The sequence below is a fragment of the Hemiscyllium ocellatum genome, unplaced genomic scaffold (assembly GCF_020745735.1).
Source record: "Hemiscyllium ocellatum isolate sHemOce1 unplaced genomic scaffold, sHemOce1.pat.X.cur. scaffold_718_pat_ctg1, whole genome shotgun sequence".
NCBI classification, from domain to species: Eukaryota; Metazoa; Chordata; class Chondrichthyes; order Orectolobiformes; family Hemiscylliidae; genus Hemiscyllium; species Hemiscyllium ocellatum.
In genome coordinates, this window is record NW_026869195.1 from 98019 (window position 1) to 121181 (window position 23163).

General features: G+C 46.0%; 1 non-coding gene across 1 annotated transcript; it reads left to right on the forward strand.

Annotated features, from left to right (window-relative positions):
* Positions 1-20876: 20876 nt before the first annotated feature.
* Positions 20877-20950, forward strand: trnai-aau (transfer RNA isoleucine (anticodon AAU)). The gene has a single exon. It is a non-coding gene; the product is annotated as a tRNA-Ile (tRNA).
* The last annotated feature ends 2213 nt before the right edge of the window (positions 20951-23163 follow it).

Sequence of the window (23163 nt, forward strand, 5' to 3'; positions counted from 1 at the left end):
GTCTGTGTGGAGTGTGCACATTCTCCCCAGTGTTTGCATGGGTTTCCTCACCCGGCCCAATGGTGTGCAGGTCAGGGGGGACTGGCCATGGGGGAGTTGCCCAAAGGGTTAGGGTGAACTGTTCAAACTGAGAAAGGTCTGGGTGGGTTACTCTCCTACCCATCTTCCCACCCCTCTCTTTCCCTCAGTCTCCTACTCCCCTCTCCCCTGCCACCCTGCCCTCACCCATCTTCACGATTCTCTCCTCTCTTTCCTCCCCTACTTTCACCGTCCTACCCATCTGCACTTCTGTCTTTCACCCAATCTCCTCCTCCCCACCTCCAACCGCTCTGTCCTCCCGAACTCTCCTCGCCATCTCCTTCTGCTCCCACGCCTCCTGCTTTCTACGCCATCTTTCCACGCCACCACATTCTCCCCCTCACCTCTTCTCTCCCCGCTAACATCACCCCCGCTCTCCTCCTCATCGACCCCACACCTCACCCACTCTCCTCCTCCCCTCTCTGACACCCTCCTTTGCCCCTGCTGCTCTCTGCCTCCTTCTCCCTCCACCTCTCTCTCTCTCTCCCTCTCTCTCTTCCGCCCCTCTTTTCCATGCCCTCGCTCCTCCCCCTCTCTCTACTCCCGCTCTCCATCCTCCCACTCTCCTCCCTCTCTCTCTCTCCCCCCTCTCTCCTCCCCTCTCTCCTCCCACTCCCTCCCTCCCCGGTCTCTCGTCCCCCTCTCTCATCCCCTCTCTCTCCTCGCCCCTCACTCTCCTCCCCTCTCTCTCCTCCCACTCCCTCCCTCCCCGGTCTCTCGTCCCCCTCTCTCATCCCCCTCTCTCTCCTCGCCCCTCACTCTCCTACACCTCTCTCTCCCTCCCCCTCTTCGTCCTCCCCTAACCTTCCCTCTCTCTCCTTCCCCTCTCCATCCTCCCCCTCTCCACCCACTCTCTCTCCTCTCCCTCTCTCCACGCCCCATCTCTCTCATCCCCCTCTCTCCTCCCACTCTCTCCTCCCCATGCTCTCCACCTCCCATTTCCCCTCTCCCCCCTCTCTTCTCCCCCACCTCTCTCTCTCTCTTATCCCCTCCCCTCTCCTCATTCTCCTCCCCTTCTCTCCTCTCCCCGCTTCCCTCTCTCCTCTCTCCCTCCTATCACTCCTCATTACTCTCTCTTTTCTCTCCTCATCACTGTCTCCTCTCCCCCTCTCCTTCCCCTCTCCTCCTCTCCTCACCACTGTCCCCTCTCTCCTCTCTCTCCTCCCCCTCACCTCTCCCTTCTTCTCTTTCTCTCCTCTCCCGTTCATCTCTCCACTCTCCCCTATCTCCTCATACCCTCTCTCCTCATTCCCTCTCCTATCCCTTCTCTTCTTCCACCCTCTCCTTTCTTCTCCTCCCCACCTCTCCTCTCCCCGTTTCCCGCCCAATTGTCCCCCCTTCTCCACACTCACTTCTTCCCCTCTCCCGTGCCCCTCTTCTTCATCCCTTCTCCTAAACTCCTTCCCTATCCCCTCGTATCCTCTCCTCCCACCTGTCCTCCCTTCTACTCTCCCATCTCTCCTGCCCCCTCCTCTCCGGCTCTCCTCCCTGTCTCTGCTCCATTTCCCTGCTCACCTTCCCCCTCCTTCCCCCACTTCTGCCTCTCCTCCCCACTCTCTCCTCCCCTTCACCTCAAACCGTCCTCCCCTCCTCCTCAACTTCACCCCTTTTCTCCCCAATCCTCCACACATCCTCCACCCCTCATGTCCCTCTCTCATCCACCTCCCACCCGCTCTCTCCTACTCCACCCCAAACTACCCCTCACCTCACACCCCAAACTCCCCCTACGTCCTCGTTTCCTCCTCTCTCTCCTTCCCCTCCCTCCTAACCCCTCTCCTCCCCTTTTCCCCACCACTCGTCCCTCCACTTCATTCACTGTCTCCTCCACGTTCTCCACCTTCGAGTTTCTCCCCACTTCTACTCCTCTCCTTCATTCCTCTCCTTCTCTCCTACAACCCCTTCCCATCCACCCTCCACCCCTCTAGTCCCCCTCACGCCATCCACCCCTCTCTCCTCGCCCTTTGTCCTTCTGTTCCCTCTCCTATCCAACTCCTCCTACCCTATCCTCCCATCTCACTTCCGACTCTCACCCATCGTTCCCAGCTCTCTCCTTCCCCTCTCTCCTACAGCCCTCTCTCCACCCCTTCTTTCCTCTGCCCTGCCTCTTTTCCCAATCCATTTATCCCCGCGTCTCCCCTTCGTCCACCCACTCTTCTCCCCCTCCCTCCTCGCCTCTCCATCCCGTCCCCTCCCCACTCTCCCTCCCCATCTCTCACATTGACCGATGAGGCACACAAAGTGGTCAAAACCATCATGAAACTGGAAGATTGGGAAAGTGCTAAAGATCAGAAGGAAGTCACAAAAAGTGTGATCAAGAACCGTAGGAAAGAACAGGAGAGAAAAGATGTGCCACAGAATTTAAAGACAGATAGCAGAAGTGTCTATGATACCTTTAAATGAAAAAGAGTGGCTAAGGTAAATGTTGGTCCTTCAGGTGATGAGGAGGGACATTTAGTTATGTGATGTGATAAAATGGCTGAGGCACTGAACAGGTATTTTGTATCGGTCTTCACAGTGGAGGGCGCTAATAACATGCCAGACTTTGACAAAGAGATGGAGTCGGTGAGGACCTGGAAACAAACATTATTATGGAACGCTAGTGTTGGGCAAGCTCATGGAGCTAAGGATAGTCAAGTATCCTGGTCCTGGTGTAATGCATCCCAGCGTGCTAAAAGACACAGCGGGTGATAGAACAGTTACACTGTCAGTAACTTTCCCAATTTGCTGAACTCTGGGCCGTTCCAGCAGATTGGAATACAGTGGCGCCGCTGTTTAAAAAGGAAGGTAGACAAAAGATGGAGAAGTATAGATCAGTTAGTGTAACATCTGTAGTGAGGAAAATGCTTTAGTCTCTTATCAAGGAAGAAAAGGCAAGGCATTGCTGGATCCCCAAATGAATACCTTCCCTCACATGGAACAGCTGAACGACTTCTCCCCCATGTGAGTAGGGTGATGTTAAATAAAGACCATTGAATTTAAGACCTTTACAGATCTTAAAGATTTTTTCCCCCATAGTCAGGGGAAAGCTCTCTTGTCAGTGTAAAGCCACTGGTGTGACATGAAGCTGGATGACAAAATAAATCTCTTCACACAGAATGTCTGTGTCAGTGAGTCTCCAGGAGGTCTGTGAATTTTCAATCCTTCTCACAATCCAAATATTTCCATGGTGCTGATCTCTTTGCATATCTCCAGGTTGGATGATCTGGTGAATCCGTTCCCATAAACACAACATATTTATGGCTTCTCTGTCTGTGAATGTTTTTAGGTTGTTAACTGGATAATGTTAAATAATTTCTGCAGTCAGTTCACTGGAACACTCACATTCCTATGTGTGTGTGTGTGTGTGTGTGTGTGTGTGTGTGTGTGTGTGTGTGTGTGTGTGTGTGTGTGTGTGTGTGTGTCTGTCTGTCTGTCTGTCTATCTGTCTGTCTGTCTGTCTGTGTTGGGGCTTAACCACACACAATGTTGTTTGAAACCTTTGCTCACTGACATACAAGATAATCATGTTCTCTTTATGGCCAAATGAATTTAGTGACTCTGTTGGATCTTTATATCATGTCTGATTTGTCTCACTTCTTGCGAGAGGTGCAAGTGGAGTTCAATGCAGCTAAATGTGAGGTGATGTGCTTTGGGAAGAATAACAGGAAGGCAGAATATTGGGTCAATGGAAAGATTCTTGGTAGTGTGGATGTGCAGAGGGATCTTGGAGTCCATGTACATAGATCTCTGAAAGTTGTCACACAGGTGGATAGTGCTGTTAAGGCGGCATACGGTGTGTTAGGTTTCATTGGTAGAGGGATTGAGTTCTGGAACCACAATATCATGCTGCAACCATACACAATGCTGGTGTGGCCAAAGTTGGAATATTGTGTACAGCTCTGGTCGCCCCATTACAAAAAGGATGTGGACGCTTTGGAAAAGGTGCAGAGGAGATTTATCAGGATGGTGCCTGGTCTGGAGGGAAGGTCTTATGAGAAAGGCTGAGAGACTTGGATCTGTTCTCATTGGAAAGAAGGTGGCTAAGGGGGAATTTGATAGAGACATATAAGATAATCAATGGATTAGATAGACAGTGAAAGTCTTCTTCTTAGGATGATGTCGTCAACTTGTACGAATGAGCACAACTACAAATTGAAGGGTGATAGATTTAAGACAGATGTCAGAGGCAAATTCTTTACAAGGAGAGAGTGGTAAGTGTGTGGAATGTCCTACCTGCTGAGGTATTCAACTCAGCCACACTAGGGAGATTTAAATAATCCTTAGATAAACTCATGGATGATTTTGGGATAGTGTAGGGGGACGAGTTGAGAAAATTCCACAGTTCGGTGCAACATTGAGGGCTGAAGGGCATGTTCTGTGCTTTATTGTTCTATGTTCTATAATCTGAATCTTTATCCAAGGTGGAAATGACAAATTCTACCATAGATTTCAGGGGACGGGGGAAATATAAAGAAAATAAAAACCGAAAGAACAGAAGATGCGGTTGATCAGAAACAAAAACAGAAGTTTCTGGAAATGCTCAACAAGTCTGGAAGCATCTGTGAAGAGAAATCAGAGTTCACGTTTCTGATGAAGGACCCAAAACGTTAACGGAATTTTATTTTCTCAGATGCTGCAAGACCAGCTGAGCATTTCCAATAACGTGAAAGTTTAAAGGGAGTTATGTCAGGCAAGTTTCTAATGCAAAAGGTGGTAGATGACTAGAATGTACTCTCCGGGGAGGTGGTAAAAGCAGAAATAATCACAATGCTTAAGAGGCATTTGGGAAGGCACATAAGCAGGCAAGGGGTTGCCAGGGATATGGATCATGTCCAGGCAGGTGGAATTAGTTTAGGAATGGCATCCTGATGGGCCGATTATTCAGGTGCTGTACTGTTCTGTTTTCCAGGGGGTACAACGTGTGGATCGAGAGTTAATATGTTTTAGAACACACCGTTGAGAGAAGCAATGTAGAAAGGAAATATATATTTGCATGGCACAGACACAAAGAGTAGAGACTGAGGGAAGGTGGGGGGACAATGTGTACAATTCTTTAAAGGAGAGAGGACATAATCAAAGTGTTTTGATCAAAACATATGGGATCCTGGGTTTCATTAAGCAATTTCATTGATGGGATATGTCACAGTCAATCATTGTATCCAATTCAGGTCAACAGATTCCTGCTCAGGAAGGATCTGAGTGATCTTCACGGTGTGGAGTACAGACTTACTGGTGTGGTGCACTGATGAAGAAAATGCAGTCCCTGGAATGATTTGGAAAAAATCAAATGTTATTTTCTTTGAAGAAATCAAGTTGAATATATCTTGATAGAATAAAATGGATAAATTATAACACATCTACATAGAGCAGACAATAAAATAAATTGCACTTGATAGGTGATGGCTCAAAATTTAAGACCAGATATAACGTTTTGAGAAAGTGGGAGATGAGCAAGTGTTCCCGTTGACTGTATTGGCTGGAAATATGCAGAACATGCTGCCTATTATATGGTGCAAGTAGAGATGGTCAATGATTAACGAATACGATTATATCAGATCTGAGGGAAATAAACTTTCAGGGTTTTGGGGACAGTTGGAGAATGCGAATAAGGGATTCTGCTACAGAGAGCCAGCTTGGATTTGATGGGCCCCTTTCTGTGCCACAATACATTTTTTTGTCCTTGCTTAACTTGTTCTGGTTGTTTGTCTTATCATTTAGGTAAATCTACTCTGTGTTCATGATCAGACAAACACAGGTTGTCCTTCCACAGGAGATAATGTATACAGCTTTATATTTGGTTCTGGGGGAGTCCCCAGGTAGGGTACACAGCATTGAAAATCTGCTCCAGGATGTTTTTACCAGGATTGTGATTATCTTGAAACATCTAATGCCACACCAATGCCTGGAATGCTTTCTGACTGACTGACTAACTAAATGAAATATGTTCCTTCTACAGCACGTTGCTGGCTGGAGTTCTGTGGCCAGTGTTGTTGCACAAGGATCAGAATTGGAACATCTATTGTCTGTAACATATATCAATGATTAGCATGGAAATGTAAACGATTTAATTAGCAAGTTTCTAGATGTTACAAATTGATGAAGTTATGAATCATGAAGAATGTTGTCAAAGGATAAAGCAAGAAAGAGATCAGTTGTAAAACCCATACGAAGATAGATTTTAATCCAGACAAGTGTGAGGTGATGTATTTTGAGAGGCTCATTGCCAGAGGAATGCATTCACTAAGCCAAAGGGCTCTCAGCAGCATTGATGTACACAGGGATCTTCAGGGGCAAGTTCACAGCTCCCTGAAAGTGGTGAAGGAGGTGGATGGCATAAATGCCTTCTTCTGTCAGGGGAGTGAATATAAAACTGTCATTATGCCACCTTTGGAGTATTGTGTGCTGTTTTGATCACTACATAAAAAGGAGGATGTGGAGGCTTTGAACAGCGTGATAACAGGTTTACCAGGATGTTGCCTGGATTGGGAGAGGTTGGATAGACTTGGAGTTTTGTCTTGGGAAAGTCAGTGGCTGCGGGTGATCCGAAAGACTCAGACAGTGTGAAAAATCTGGATCTTTTTCCAAGATGAAAATGGCAAATTCTACAGGCCATATATTTAGGGGAGTGGGGGCAATTTTAAAGGAAATGAAAACTGAAACAACTGCAGATGCTGTAAACCAGAAACAAAAACATTATCGGGAAAAGTTCAACAGCTCTAGCAGCTTCTATGAAGATAAATTAAAGTTAATGTTTCTGAGGAAGGGTGACCAGACCCGAAACATGAACTGACTTCTCTTCAGAGATGCTGCATGATCTGCTGAGCATTTCCAACAACATCTGTGCAAGGTTAAAGACAGTTGTGTCAGACAAGTTTCTTATGCAGAAGGTGGTAAATGACAAGAATGTACTTTCCTGAGAGATGGGAAAAGCAGAAAAAAATCACAACTTTTAAGAGGCATTTGGGCAGACACATAATCAGGCATGGGTTGGCAGGGATATGGACCATGTACAGGCAGGTGGAATTAGTTTGGAATGGCATCATGATCCGCACAGACATGGTGGGCCGATTATTCCGGTGCTGTACTGTTCTGTTTTCCAGGGGGAAGAATGTGTGGAGCGAGAGATAATATTTTGAGTAGAATATGTCTCTTCTTTAGCACACACAGTAAGTTTGTGCATTTTGAGAGAAGCAATGTCAAAAGGGAATATATATTTGAATGGCACAGATACAGAGAGCAGGACAGCAGGAATGCGGGACAATGTGTACCAATCATTAAAGGAGAGAGAACATAAAGTGTATTGAGTAAAACAAATGGATGCTTGGCTTCATTAATGTGGGAACACTAACAAACTCACGGAAAAGATGCTGACCCTGGACAAAGCTCTAGTTAGGTCACAGTCAATCATTGCATTCAATTCTGGTCAACAGATTCCTGGTCAGAATGAGGAAGTTAAAATACCATAGAGGGGCCAGTTCCGTACCTTTTGCTTCTCTTTCAGGACACCGTGGGGACTCAAGGATTAAACATTCCTTGCCAAAGGCCTTATTTCATCAACTGAAAGCCTACACTCTTAGAATACAGACAGAACACCTCAGAAGGGGGGAGGCTGACAGTATGTCAACATAGAACCTCTTGCAGCCACACGTGTGGATTGCCCCGTAACCCCAGACAGAGGAATGTGCCCTTTCCAGACAAGACTGAGAACCCTGGATACAACCCTATTAAACTGCCTTCCCCTCCCTTGTCTTAGCTCCCCTCCATATTAGCATAGGTAAGTGAATCCCCCATTTACTGACGGAAGAACCTTTCTGCCTTAATCTCTTCCCATCAACACATAATCATGAACAATATGATAATCAATTTCTGTAATCCATCACACGTTATCACAGGACATCATCATTTATCAAGCTTTGTAAATTCATAAATACCTGCTTTAAACTAAGTAATGACAATCGCCCATGTGACTGATATACCTTTGTCTAGTACCTATTAAATATACTGTCTCTGTGATTAGATTACTTACAGTGTGGAAACAGGCCCTTCAGCCGAACAAGTCCACACCGACGCGCCACAGCGCCACCCACCCATACCCCTACATTTATCCCTTTACTTAACACTACGGGCGATTTAGCATGGTCAATTCAACTGACCTGCACATCTTTGGACTATGGGAGGAAGCCGGAGCACCCACAGGAAACCCACGCAAACACGGGGAGAACGTGCAAACTCCACACAGTCAGTCGCCTGAGTCGGGAAATGAACCCGGTCTCTGGCGCTTGTGAGGCAGCAGTGCTAATCACTGTGCCACCGTGCCGCCCACAGACTGTGGGTAAGGCAGAGATTCGAAGAAGAGTCTCTACAAGTAGAGATTGCTTTGAAACTCTCGCCGGCTGTCCAATAATAGACCTAGATATAGCAGACAAAATATTTGTATTTGATAGGTGATGGCACAAGAATTAAGGTCAGATGTAAGGTTTTGAGATAGCCGGAGATGAGCAAGTGCTTCTACTGACTGTATTGGCTGGAAATATGCAGAACATTTTGCTTATTATGGTGGCGCAAGTAGAGAAGCTCAATGATTGATAAAAACAATTAGATCAGTTCTGAGAGAAATAAACTTGCAGAGTTTGGGGTACATATGGGGAATGAGAATATTGGATTTTTTGCGACAGAGAGCCAGCTTGGATTTGATAGGCCTCTTTCTGTGCTATACTGCATTTTATTTGGACTTGCTTAAATTGCTCTGGTCACCAAGTAAGTTGTCATTTAGGGAAATCTGCTCAGTGTTCCTACACAGCCCAATACAGGCTGTCCCTCCACAGCAGGAGATAATGTTTACTGCTTTATACTGGGTCCTTGAGGGGTGGGGGGTGCTAACAGTGTGTGTAACAATCTGCGAGCATTTATCTGAAATGGCAAAACACCAGTGCAGTCACACTAGGGACTGACTCTGGAAATGTGGGGAATGCCAGAAGGGAATTCTTTACCCATCCCATCTGGAAATGGGCCAAACCAGTCAGACTGGGGAGCTGTTCACCTGCTCTGTGCGTGTGGGGGGGAGGGATTCACTCAGGCATCCATCCTGCTGAGACACCAGGGAATTTACTGATAGCCAAAGTTGAAGGATTTTTTTTTCTCTTTCTCACGCCAAGTAAAGAACAATGGTTTTGGCAGCTCAAAGTTTTGCACACAGAGATCTTAGCTTTGGAAATGTTCACAACATTGTTGAACATGTACAGATTCACACTAGGTAGAGACTTTTATTTCCCTTTATTCATTCACAGGATGAGGGTGTCGCTGGCCCGGCAGCATTTCCTGCCCATCCCTAATTGCCCAGAGGGCAGGTAAGAGTCAACCACATTGCTGTGGGTCTGAGGTCACAATGTAGGCCAGACCAGGGAAGGATGGCAGCTTCCTTCCTGAAAGGGCATTACTGAACCAGATCGGTTTTTCTGAGAATCGATTAATGGTCATCATTAGACTCTAAATTCACAAGTTTTTTTTTATTGAATTCAAATTCCTCCATCTGCTGCAGCAGGCTTTGAATCCAGGTCTCCAGAACACTAGTGGGCGGCACGGTGGCACAGTGGTTAGCACTGCTGCCTCACAGCGCCTGAGACCCGGGTTCAATTCCCGACTCAGGCGACTGACTGTGTGGAGTTTGCACGTTCTCCCGTGTCTGCGTGGGTTTCCTCCGGGTGCTCCGGTTTCCTCCCACAGTCCAAAGATGTGCGGGTCAGGTGAATTGGCCATGCTAAATTGCCCCTAGTGTTAGGTAAGGGGTAAATGTAAGGGCATGGGTGGGTTGCGCTTCGGCGGGTCGGTGTGGACTTGTTGGGCCGAAGGGCCTGTTTCCACACTGTAAGTAATCTAAAAACTATCTGGGGTTTATAGATTAACTGTCTCACGACAATACCACTCAGTCAATACTTCCCCACTTCGCTGTCCATCTGCACAGAGTGAACAGTGATTTTCTGGTTCATCAGAACTGGTTCATCACATGTAAGTTTGCTCAATGATTGCAGGAATTGGATGTTGGTTGGCAATTGACATCCATCTCCGAACCATGTATTCTGGGGTTTGTTTCTGGTGATGATTGGAAGCACCATCAGTCTTGTTATCTTTTGGGGATAAAAAGAGTTTCAATTAGCTTTCTGTTAAATGCATGGCTATCAATTCTATTTCACAACTCTCAGGCAGATTAGTTTCTTTTGAAGGGCTCTCCATCTCCCCAACCTCCTCCATCCTTACCCCCAAGAGTGCAATAATCTTATAGAGTCTCTTTATGACAATGAATGAGACAATCTGATCAGCTGCTTCTTTCCCTACTCCTATGTCAAATTGGATCTCAAACTCCCCTTGCTGCAGGTGTGATCCTGCATCATTGTACAGTGTTGCTCGTATTTCATGTCTTGGCCTATCAGTGTTCATGATACTGCATGTAGTATATGGGGCCAACAGGGTAAGAGTTTAGCTCTTTCCTTCCACCAACAGCAGTAGAATTGTACTCCAACAAAACTTACAGAATCATGGCCCATCATATCCCCCAATTTACCTCTTACCATCGAATCAGAGGATCACTCCTCGTTCAACTGAGAGAATTCAGGCGGGCATGCCAGTAACAGCAGCATGAACACCTAAAAATGAGGTGTTAACCTGATGAAGTTTCCAAAGAGGACTACTTGTGTGCCAAACAGCATAAGCGACAAGTGATAGACAGAGCGAAGCAATCCGGAAAACAACTGAACAGATCTAAGATCTGCAGTCCAGCCACACCCAGTTGTGAATGAAATCAGAGCACAGCTGGAGTTCTGAGGACAGTTCTCTTCAAGATATTAACAAACAAGAACATCAGACTGGATTAATTATCATAAAACCCAAGTCCTTTTGATATTCATATATTTACAATCAATGTTCAATTCACCAATGTAGCTGAAGGTAAAGACAATCTTGAAGTGATTGTAACAGTGGAGACATCTGAATACTTGATCAGCAAATTTAAGCCTGTTGTGTTTCGATAGTAATAATTTTAAAGAAATTTTAAAAAGTAAGGTGACTTGAGTATAATGGAAGAAATTGATTGGTGGGTAGCTGATAATGTTGTTTTAATCTGAAGTTAATTTAGGATTATTTAACAAATAAACACATGGTAGGGAATCCAAGACCCATGGAGTGCACACCCAGTTCCATGTGGGAAAACCAGGATTCTTTTTTGTGAGAGAAACAACCACAAGAACACGGAGGTGACATGGGAAATGTCAGGAACACTCGTTTGACTGCGGTTAAAGTACTGCACACACTTCTGATCCCCACATTCCAAGGTTGATGTGATCACACCAGAGAGGGTACAGAGGAGATTGATCAGAATGTTTCTACAATTAGAGAATTTCTGCTCTGAGGAAAGGTTGGATAGGCTGGGGATGATTTCCGAGGAGGATGAGCTGAGATATAATTGAAGTGATAAAATGCTGAGGAATCCAGATTGAGTGGATAGGAAGGAGCTATTCTCTAACAGAGAGGTCAGAAACTGGAGGATTTAGATTGAAACTAATTCTCTGAAAGAAGGGGAGGGGAGAATTCATTTCACTCGGAGATGGTGGGGAGCAGGAACTCACTGATGGGGTGGCAGAGGCAGTAACCAGCATCACATTAGAATAAAAGGACATGGATGTAACTGAGATGCTGGAGCAGGCAGGGCTGCGGACTAAAGTCTGCAGAATGTGATCATTGTGATTTATTTAACATTTCTCCAATTTGAGAATTTATGAACATCATCCGACCTGAATTCCAAATGTCACAATAAATTGATCAGAAAGTTACAGCACACATTGAGGCCACTTGGCCAATCCTGCATGTCTTGGCTGCAATAGAATGACCCAGGCTTTACAGCATTCTGTACTCACCAATGAGAGCAACAATTTCAGACTGTGAACTCTGCCCTCTATGTTGTTATAATCTGTTTTTTCAATGTATTTCTTTGACAGCTGCTCACCTTGTTTCCTGGTTTCTTTCCCAGCCCTAACTCCATTCCCCATGGCCTTGAGGGACTACCATTTCTGCAATTTAATCTCTCCTGCCTTCCCCTGTGTGACACTGTCTTTTTGTTCTTGTCTCAACCCACCTTGCTCACAACCTGTTACATTTCTGATGGTTCCCAGACCTCCGTGACTTCACTGCGCCCCGAGTCACTGGCCCGAATTTTGAATTCTCTTCCTCATGAGATAATCGGAAATCTTTCTGGCTGCAGCATCTCCCAGACTCTCTGGGCAATAAACAGCAATGTGACAATGAGCAGGGATCATCTGTTTTGATTTAATTGGGATTATAGCACGGCTGCTTCACAGCACCAGGTACAAGGTTGGAGTCCAGCCTTGGTCATCAGCCTATGTGGAGTTTGCACATTCTCCTATGAGAGCCCCCTCCAGGTGCTCTGGTTTCCTCCCACAGTTCAAAAATTTGTGGGTGAGGTGGATCAGTTGTGTGAAATTGTCCACAGTGTCCAGGATTGTGCAGACTCCGTGGATCAGCCATGGGAAATGCAGTGTTACAAGGATGGAGTGCTCCAGGTGGGATGCTCTTTGAATGGTTGGTGGGGTTTGATGGGTCAATGCTCTCCTTCCACACTATCAGGATTCTATTCTATGATAGAGGATAAAGCAGGGCGTCCTTGGAGAAGGATCATGTGGTATGTATCAATGTTTCAATGTGTTTAGGTAGAGGTGGGCATCGCAGGGGATACAGTGCTTTATCTCCACCGCTGCCCCCTCACCCCCAACTCTACTTTGATTTGGTCCCTTCCCACTCTGTCACATGGAATGGTTTGCTTTGCCCGTAATGGGCTTTGTTTGTAAATATTCAATTGGTTACACGGGTGGTTTCCTGCTGGTGATTATATATTAACAAAACCCAAAATGGCATAATGATGAACGTGGGAAGGTTGCTCAGCTGTATGTGATAACACTTCTGGGTCGGAGAAATTTGTGGGGGCGGGGGGAGGAGAACACTTCACAGCTCACAGAATGAGAATTGAAAAGCAGTTCAATCAAACCAAAGGTTCAGACAGGGATGAAATATTTCCCTGGAGTTTGAATAACTGGAAAGTGATGGTGCCCGGGAATAGACAGGATTTTGTTTTACAGGACGTTTGAAATTCTTAAAAACTTAAGTCCAGATAGTTTCATTTCTTTTCTTTTAGTTTTATTTATAGTGGAATAAATAGCTACAATATTTTTCAACCAAATTCACAAACCTTGTAAAAGACATATTTTTAAAAATCCACCAAACCATCCCTCACTGAAAACTGATGTGGAGGTGCAATCTCCTGCAGAATCCCTGCCCACTCCTTCCGACCCAGGCTCCATGACTATATACATACCTGGGAGATAGTAGCGGGAGGCCATTCAGCCTTTCACTCCTGCTCCACCATTCAATGGGAAACAGCTGACCATCCATATCAGTCTCCTGTTCCTGCTGTGTTCCAATCCCCTTTCATGGCTCTACCTCGAAGAACTATATCTCAGTCCTCCTTTGGGTTCACTGCCTTTTGTTCCGGTGACGTTGCTGTGTTACTGTGTGGTTGTAGGCAGGGGTAATGTGATGGTGCTGCCTCCTGGAGGATGCACTCAGCATCCCTCATCATCCTGCAGTAACATCAACTGGGTTTCAGCAACTAGAGATAGCAACCATTTCCAGGATATGGGCATCACTGGCTCAGCCAGCATTTATTCCCTATCTCCAGTTACCCTTGAGAAGATGGTAGTGAGCTGCTGTCTTGAACCATTCGCAGTCCATTTGGCATAGATAGACTGACAATGCTGGGAGGGAGAGTGTTGCAGGATTTTGGCAGAGTCATTCTCCATCTTTGGTTCTTTAAACACTAGGCAACTTAATCACAATCTGCACATGATTTTGAGATTTCAGTCTGCAAATCTTCACCGTCTAGCACCCTGTATAAAGGAATATGTACAGATGAAAAATTCAGAATAGACAATTCTAGTTTCTCTAGAATATCTTTTTTCCCTTTCTTCCCCCAAAGCTGTAACCCTCCAGCCCACTTACTCTCTCCCACCATTCTGGCTCTGCTACTCCTGAGTGTACACCCTCCCCATTCTCATGGAGTTGTTGATAAACAGATCCATGCCACCACTTCCCATCCCTCGTTGGACTCTGCAACCTTTCTGGGTTCACTTCCTTTCCCTTCAGTTACTGCAAGTCAATAATGTAACAGCAGAATGAAACTAAAGGAAACAGAAAGGGAGGTGGCAGATCCTGGACAGAAGAGGAACCTTCAGTCTGGGAGAATAGGTCAGAGCCTTCTTTGTTTCTCATTGGTCGGTTCCAGGGTTATGACAAGTTGGGAATGTAACTTGGTCCCATGTGGGTGTGGTGACACTTTAACCCCCCAACAGACCAATACTACAAGCAAATACGTTCCTCCTCCAGACAATCACTGTGTGAAATACTTTCCACTAGTTACACCAAAGCACATGCTCCAAAACCCACCCACATTCTGCACGTGTGCAGTGCCACGTTTCCCCACAGACGTTTGGTCCCTGCCTCGGAATTTGGGAGTTGCAGTCCTCATGCAGCCACTGGAGCCCTGTCTCTGGAACGTGAATGAAAAGTGTGGGATGGAGGATGTTGTGTATCGGATCCCCATTCAGACACACGGGACATGTGGGCCGTCACTGGGATTTACTGAGACATCCGCTTAGACAACCTGATTTCTGACGTGAGGAACATAGATTCAGCCAACTGGAGAATTGGGAGGTTAATAAGGCGCAGTAGGTTTTAAGCAGTGGTGGCTCAGTGGCTAGCACTGCTGTCTCACAGCATCAGAGACCAGAGGTGACTGTGTGGAGTTTACCCATTCTCCCCATGTTTGCATGTTTTCGTGCAGTTCTCCAGTTTCCTCACACAGTCCAAAGATGTGCAGGTTAGGTGGATTGCCCATGCTAAATTGCTGAGTGTCCATGCACGTTAGCCATGGGAAATGCAATGTTACAGGGAACAAGTGGGTCTGAATGGGATGCTCATTATAGGGGTGGTGTGGATTCGATGGATGAATACTGTTTCTGCACTATAGGGACTCTATTCTATTCTCATGAAGAAGAATATACTTGTCTCAATGTGTTGTGAATCTATGGAATTCCCTGTTCAAAATGTGGTGGATGCCAGGACAATGAGCCAATTTGAAGAGATACAGATGTTGTATTTGCAATGAGATGAAGGGTGAGAGAGAGCAGGTGGGAACATCCAGCTGAGACCGAGGTGAGCTCAATCATCACCGTATTAGATGGTGGAGCTGGGTTGAAGGGCTGCATTGCCTCTCCTGTGCCCAGTGCTTATCTTCTTACGGTAATAACTGGAAAGCTGAATCCAAAAATCACTACCTTCACCAAAGGAGATTTTCGGAAAATGACAGATAGTCGGGTGGATTAGCATTCCAATCTTAGATAGTAAGGACACGTGTAGGAGCTAATGATTTTGCAATTTTAAACTGAGGGGAGACAGGGATTTATGGTTTTAGACTGCGTAGTACATTCGCAGCATCCAGAGTTTTGAGAATATCTATCCTGTATTTTATTACAAAGCCAAGGCCACAGATGGAAAGCTGGAAGATTAGATCCACTCCCAAGATCCAGTGCTTAAACAAAAGGAGACTACAATAGGATGAGGCAGGAGTTGGCTAACGTAGACTGGAAACAAAGACTTTATGGTGGGAAAGTTGACAGAGAGTGCGGGAATATCAAAGCAATTTTTTGAAATGCTCCGCAAAAGTATATATCAGGGAAAAGGAAGGACTGTAGGAAAAGGAGTCATCTGCCATGGGTGGCTCAGGAAATAAGGGAGTCTTATCAAACTGAAATAGAATGCATACAAATTGCCAAAGTCCAAGGAGATTAGAAAAACTTTAAAGATCAACAGAAAGCTAGATGGGATTGGGAGAGAAAAGTGATGAGTAGCTATCCCCAGGGCCAGAATACCAGTTTACACTGCTCGAGGGGAACCTATTGTGTGGGGAACATATGGCCTCTGTAATTGCTGAAGCACTTCACTGTTACCATAGAGATAATCCTGATCAAGTTAAAAATCACAGCACACTCCAAAAGCTTGTACTTGCAAATAATCCTGTTGGACTATAACCTGGTGATGTGTGGTTTTTAAACTTTGTCCACCCCACCACCGGCTCCTCCACATCAGAATCCTGATAGACAGCCCCACTGAAACTGAAGCGCCTGTCAGATACTTTAGGGATCCATGGGGCGTGGGGGGAGGGGTGTGTGATTTAACCATAAAGTGCTGAACTGAACTAGACTTTCTAACTGCCGTTGCCATGGAAATAATACAGAGAGACAGTCTCTATTCAAAGTCACAAGCCACAAAGTTATAAGAATGGGAGTGGCACATCGGACAGGCGGGGAGTTACCTGATGCTGCCTGGAGGTGTTTTGCATGTACACTCTCCACATCAATAAAGACACAAAGAAGACCTCTAAGTTCTGCGCCGAGTTATCCCTATCCAGCAGGGTTCAGGAATATGAGTACACAGCAGTCAGTCTCACAGTGGAGGATACAAGGAGCATGGCAGTAATTGATCAGGAGACGTAGGAAGGTGACGACCTCGATAATAACCATTATCGTGAAAGTGTTAGAGCTGGGCAAGTTAATGGAGCTAAAGGTAGACAAGTCTCATTGCCCTGACGGAATACATCCCAAGATACCAACAGGGTTAGGGGGAGAAATAGCAAATGCACTTAGAGTCATAGCATCCTACAGCAGAGACAGGCCCTTTGGCCCAAACTGGCCCAAACTGACCAGAATGTCCATCCACACTAACCTCATTTCCCTGCACTTGGCCCATCTGCTTCTGACCCTTTCCTATCCATGTATTTGTTCCAAATGTCTTTTACCTGTTGTTGAGTGTTCCTGCCTGAACCACTTCCACTGGCAGCTCAGTCCATATACATACCACCACTGGGTAAAACAGTTGCCCCTCAGCTTCCCTTTGTTTTTTTCTCCTCTAACCTTCAACTGATCCAATCAAGCCGTCCAATCCTTGGGTTCCTGGGAAAAAGACTGACTGCATTCACCTTATCCATGCCTCTCATAGTCTTATACACTTCTAGAACAGTACCCCCTCAGTTTCCTCTGCTCTAAACAAAAAAATCCTCGCTTGTCCAACCTCTCCCTATAACTCAGACCCCTGAGCCCTGCCAACATCCTTGTAAATTGTTCTGCACTTTTTACAGTTTAATAACTGAAACCTACATTACATTCCTCATATTTCCAGTATTGCCCCACGGCGCTGGAACCGACAACGCCCATGGATTACAATCCATGATCGAGAATGAACTCCTTTACAACAATCCCGTTTCCATAGTATTTCCCATGGTGCAGGTATCCTTGTGTCTTTCTGGTTGCATGGTTAATTAAAGACTTGTCCTTCTACAAAGCAAAGTTGTGGCTTAATTGTTCCTGGGAGATGTGCCATGATTTTTCAAACTTTCAAAAACAAATTAAATCTCTCTCCACACTCACCATGCTGACATGGACTTGGCTGTGTCTCAGTACTTTTGCAGTCACACTGATTTGAAATATTCGCCCACGGACAGAATACACACCTTTCCTTCCACATGAAAAGGCCAATGATATTCAGATCGGCACGGATCAAGTAACTATCAAAACTGAACATGAAGTTCAATTTGAATTTCTCATCTGCAAATCCACCCTTTCAGTACCAGACAACAGAGCACACAAGTTACCACCGTTAATACAGGATGGAAATTCATAAGACAATTGTAGGACTAACCTGCAGTTTCCTTGTTCCCCCAAAGCTTTAAACCTCAGTCTCACAATTTCTCTCTTCTGTGAGCTGAAATCCAAACCAATTCCCCCACTCCTTTCCTCCATACCCTGTTCTCTCACACTCTCTCTTCGAATTCAGTTTCCTAGCTCCTGATGAGAACCATCCTGCACACTCTGGCCAAGACCCATCTTACTAAAATGAGCCAAATTAGAACTCCAATTGCAGCCCCATCCTTGTCCCTTTCCATAACAACCCTGAATCTTCACAGAAAAGTTCTGATAACTTTTTGCAAAACACTGCACCACTGATAGTCTGATCACATGTCAGGATAGCAAGAAAAAGGCCATTCCCCTAGGTCCTGATCCCAGAGGGAGGAAGCTGCCAATGACAGATTAATCCCTCACAACCACAGCCTCCTTCCCAGGCACTGTGCATACTCCCACAATTGGCCAGCACTGTGCCCATACACTGGTCTCCCCTCCTACAGTACGTGCTCCCGATCATACAGGAGCCTGGGTGATTGACAGCAGCTGCTGCCCAATATATCAGAATCCCTACAGTATGGAAACAGGCCCTTCGGCCAAACAAGTCCATAATGACCCTCCAAACAGTAACTTATACAGACCCATGCCCTCTAACTAATATAATGGGCAATTTAGAATGGCCAGTTCAGCCATCCTGCACATCTTTGGATTGTGGGCAGAAACCGGAGCATCCGGAGGAAACCCGCTCAGACACGGGAAGAATGCACAAACTCAGGGTTTGGCCGGAATCGGACCAGAGTACTTGGTGCTGTGAGGCAGCAGTGCTAACCACTGAGCCATCTCTATGGACAGGAAGGGGCGGGGCTGGAGAACTATGGTAATGGGATTGTAAACAATGAATGAATGTGGAGGACACTGGGGGATGGACAGGTCAGTGAGGGACAGGAGCAGTGCAGCTGCAGGAGGGAATCCTGGACAAACTGAGCAATGGGAGAGTCTGACAGGAGAGAAACTACAGGAAGGTTCTGTTTAGAGGCTCAGGCAGGGACAGCTGGGAGGCAGTATGGCCTGGTGGCTTGGGCACGTTTACTAATCAGCCTCTTCAAAGATGCTGTTACTCAACTCTGAGCCTGATCCTCCTAGTCCAGAGGTAAGGACACTTACACTATTTCCTGGTGGGCAAGGGATACAGGGACTGCTTTTCAAAAGGAACTCACCTGGGTTGGTGACATTAACAAGACTCAATACACAGTCACTGACAAAATGCTGGTGTACTTGAACTTCATCCAGAACATTAACACCTATAACTGGGCAACGCAGACCCCAATGTACAGAGTTAAATCCTGGATATTAATAACAGCTGTGTTCATGGGAAATGATACTTCATGAATTTGATTCAGTTTTTTTGAAGAAGTAACAAAGAGGATTGCTGAGGTCAGAGCATGGACATGATCTACATGAACTTCAGTAAGGCATTCGACAAGGTTCCTCATGGGAGACTGGTCAGCAAGGCTAGATCGTATGGAGTACAGAACTGGCTCGAACGTAGAAGGCAGCGGGTGCTTTTCAGGCTGGAGGCCTGAGACCAGTGGAGTGTCACAACGATCGGTGCTGGATCCACTACTTTTCTCCATTTATATCAATGATTTGGATGTGAACATAAGAGGTATTGTTAGTAAGTTTGCAGATGACACCAAAATGGGAGGTGTAGTAGACAGTGAAAAAGATTACCTCCGGGTACAAGAGGATCTGGATCAGATGGGTGAATGGGCTGAGGAGTTCAGTTTAGAAAAATGTGAGCTGCTGCATTTTGGAAAAGCAAACTTTAGCAGGACGTATACAGTTAATAGTAAGTTCGTGGGGAGTGCTGCTAAACAAAGAGACCTTGGAGTGCAGGCTCATACTTCCTTGAAAGTAGAGTAGCAAGTAGATAGATTAGTGAAGAAGGTAGTTTGTCTGCTAGCCTTTATTGGTCAGAGCATTGAGTATAGGGGTTGGGAGGTCATATTGCGGCTGTACAGGGCATTGATTTGGCAACTTTTGTAATATTCCATGCAATTCTGGTCTCCTTCCGATCACATGGATGTTCTCAAACTTGAAATGGGTCAGAACAGAATTATAGGATTTTGCCAGGGTTGGATAGGCTGTTTTCCTTGGAGCATCAGAGGCTGAACGGTGACCTGAAAGAGACTTTTAAAATCAGGCCGGGCATGGATAGGGTAAATAGAGAAGATATTTTCCCTCCAGTGGGGGAGTACAGAACTAGGGGACTGGGAGGGGGTGGGCGGAGGGACAGAGAGGATAGGTGGATTGAGACTGGTGGGACAGAAATGGGTGAGGACAGAAAGTAGGATTAGAGAGGAGGGGAACAGAGGGGGCGACTGACGGTTGGGGGGAGGGGGGCAACCGACAGAGAGGGGGAGCAGACCGAGGGGGTGCAACTGACATAGGGAGGGGGGGGGGGAATGATGGGTGTGCAACCGACGGGGGAGTGACTGACAGAGAGGGGGAAAGACTGAGGGCGCGACAGACCGACAGATGCGGGGACAGAACGATGCGTGGCGGCAACAGGGGTGGTTGTGACCAACAAAGGGCTGGCGAGAGAGAGGGGGTAACAGACAGAATGGGAGGAGACGGGGGAACACAGCAGGTTCGCAGCAGTTTATCAGCAGCACATAACCCTGACTCCAAAGGTCTGCGAGTTTCCAGAAGCACAGTGAGCGATCGTTGAAGGTACGTTTCAACCAGATGATATTTGTCAACATGACAAGCTGCAGCTGAGCTGGTGGCATTGCGATTGAAATTGCATGCGTCCGAACATTGTGCTTAATTTTGGATATCAGAGCAAATGGTTAGCTCGAGTGTGCGCGTTCGGAAAAGTCAATTTTTTTTTGTTAAAAAACTTTGCAACGGAACGAAATACTTCAGACGATCGTGCGATCGATTGCAAATCAGAAAACGAATAGCCGCCGTGGTTGTGAGCGCAGGCAATATAAGCCTTTGTTTTGACAAAAAGACAACGCACGTCGGTTAGCTCAGTTGGTTAGAGCTTGGTGCTAATAACGCCAAGGTCGTGGGTTCAATCCCCACACTGACCATGTGCAGCGCTCGTCTCGTCAACTGTGCTGTGTCAAGGTTTTCCGTGGCTTTTGCTTTCACTGTCTGCAAAAACTTGTCACATGATCGATTCAGATGTGTATTCATTTGAAAGCCGACCATCGCTTATTCATCTCTTTTATCATTTCACCTGCAATATCATAGAGCCATTAGATATGGACAGCACTGAAAACACAATCTCCGGTCTGGCTCATCCATTGCGAACAGATATCCTCAACTGATCCAGCCACGATTGCATGCACTTGACTCATGTCTCTCTAAACCATTCCTATTCAAATACACATCCAAATTCCTTAAAAGTATTGGAATTTTCAAGCACAGTGAGCGATCGTTGAAGGTACGTTACAATAGCCGCCGTGGTTATGAGCGTCGGCAATATAGGCATATGCTTTGAAGCGGGGGGGGTGGGGGTTTGTTGTTCGGTTAGCTCAGCTGGTTCGAGCGTGATACTAATAATGCCGAGGTCGTGGGTTCGTTCCGCACTCTGATCATCTGCAGCGCTTGTCTCGTCAGCTGTGCTATGTCAACGTTTGTCGTGGCTTTTGCTTTCACCGTCTGCAAGAACTTGTCACATGATCGATTCAGATGTGTATTCATTCGAAAGCCGGCCATCGCTGTCATGGAACATCAACTCGTCGGTCCCATGCCGGATCTCAGCTGCGTTGCTGTATTTCCCACAAAATCACCAAGCTGTAAGCCTCACCAGCGCAATAAAACATTTGACAGGGATAGACGCACAACTCGATCACCGTACCCATGATGACTGGTGGATGTTGTCTGCAGCAAATCAATCAGTCTCAATTGTTTTCACAAAGAAATGCAAAGGGACAATCTGGACATGAAGCCAGAGGAAGTAGGTGAGGTCTTCAATGAATACTTCCCATTTGTATTCACACAGAAGCAAGGCATCGTAGCTCGGCATTTCAGTTGGGATGGTGATTTTCTCAAACATATTACGATCAATAAGGAAGAGGTATTTTATGTTTTCACAGGCTTAAATGTGGAGAAATCCCCAGTGCCCAATTGAATGTATCCCACGCTGCTATGGGAGGTAAGGGAGGAGATTGCTCGGACCCTGGTGGATATATTTAATACTTTGCTGGCCACTGATAAAGTGGGGAATGACTGGAGGATCGCTAATGTGGTTCCTTTGTTCAAGAAGGGCAGCAGGGATAGGCCAGCTAATTACAGAGCAGACAGTCTGACAGCAGGGGGAGAGAAATTGTTGGGAACAATTCTGAGGAACAGAATGAATCAAAAATTGGAAAGGCAGAGATCGATTTGGGATACTCATCATTCATTTGGTAGAGTATGATCCTTTCCCAAATTCAGCTGAGATTTATATTTGAAATTATGATTGAGGATTTTGATGAGGGCTGCGCAGATGATGTGGGTTACATGGAGTTCATTACATCGTTTCACAAGATCCCATATAGAAGGCTGGTCAAACAGACCAATAGGATCCAAGGCAATTTGGCAAACAGGATCCACAACTGGTGGAGGGCTGTTTTTACAATTGAAATTCTTTCACTAACGGGTGTACCACAGGGATCTGTACGGGAGCCATTGCTGTTTATTATATACATAATAACTCTGATGTGAAAGCAGAAGGTATCATTAGTAGGGTTGCAGATGACATGAAAGCTGAGGGTGTTGTCCATAGTGAGGTGGATGGTGCCAGGCTGCAGTCTGAAGGTCGAGGCGGGGACAGAATTTCAAGACAGGAACTTAAGTAAAAACATCAGGAAAGAGCACAGCAGACATTGAGGGAAAACTGATTGATTAAAGTGCATTTATTTCAAAATAAAAGGCCTAATAATTAAAGCAAATGAAGTCGGCGCATGGATGAGAACATGAGACTGGAATACCATAGACATGGCAGAAACCCACCTGAGAGTGGGACAGGACTGGGAGCTCAATGTTCCAGGGTACAGATTCCACAGGGAGGATAGAACAGGAGGTGAGAGAGGAGGGGGTGGAGTTTTTGATCAGTGAAATATCACTGCAGCACTTGGAGAGGATATTCCTGGGGAACACCCATTGAAGCTATAATGGTGCAATTGAGATATGGGAACGGGTGATCAGTTTGATATGACTGTACTACAGGCTGCCAACAGTCAGCGAGAGTTTGAGCAGCAAATATGTCAGGAGATCTCAGATATCTGTAAGAATGATAGGGTTGGAATGGTCAGGG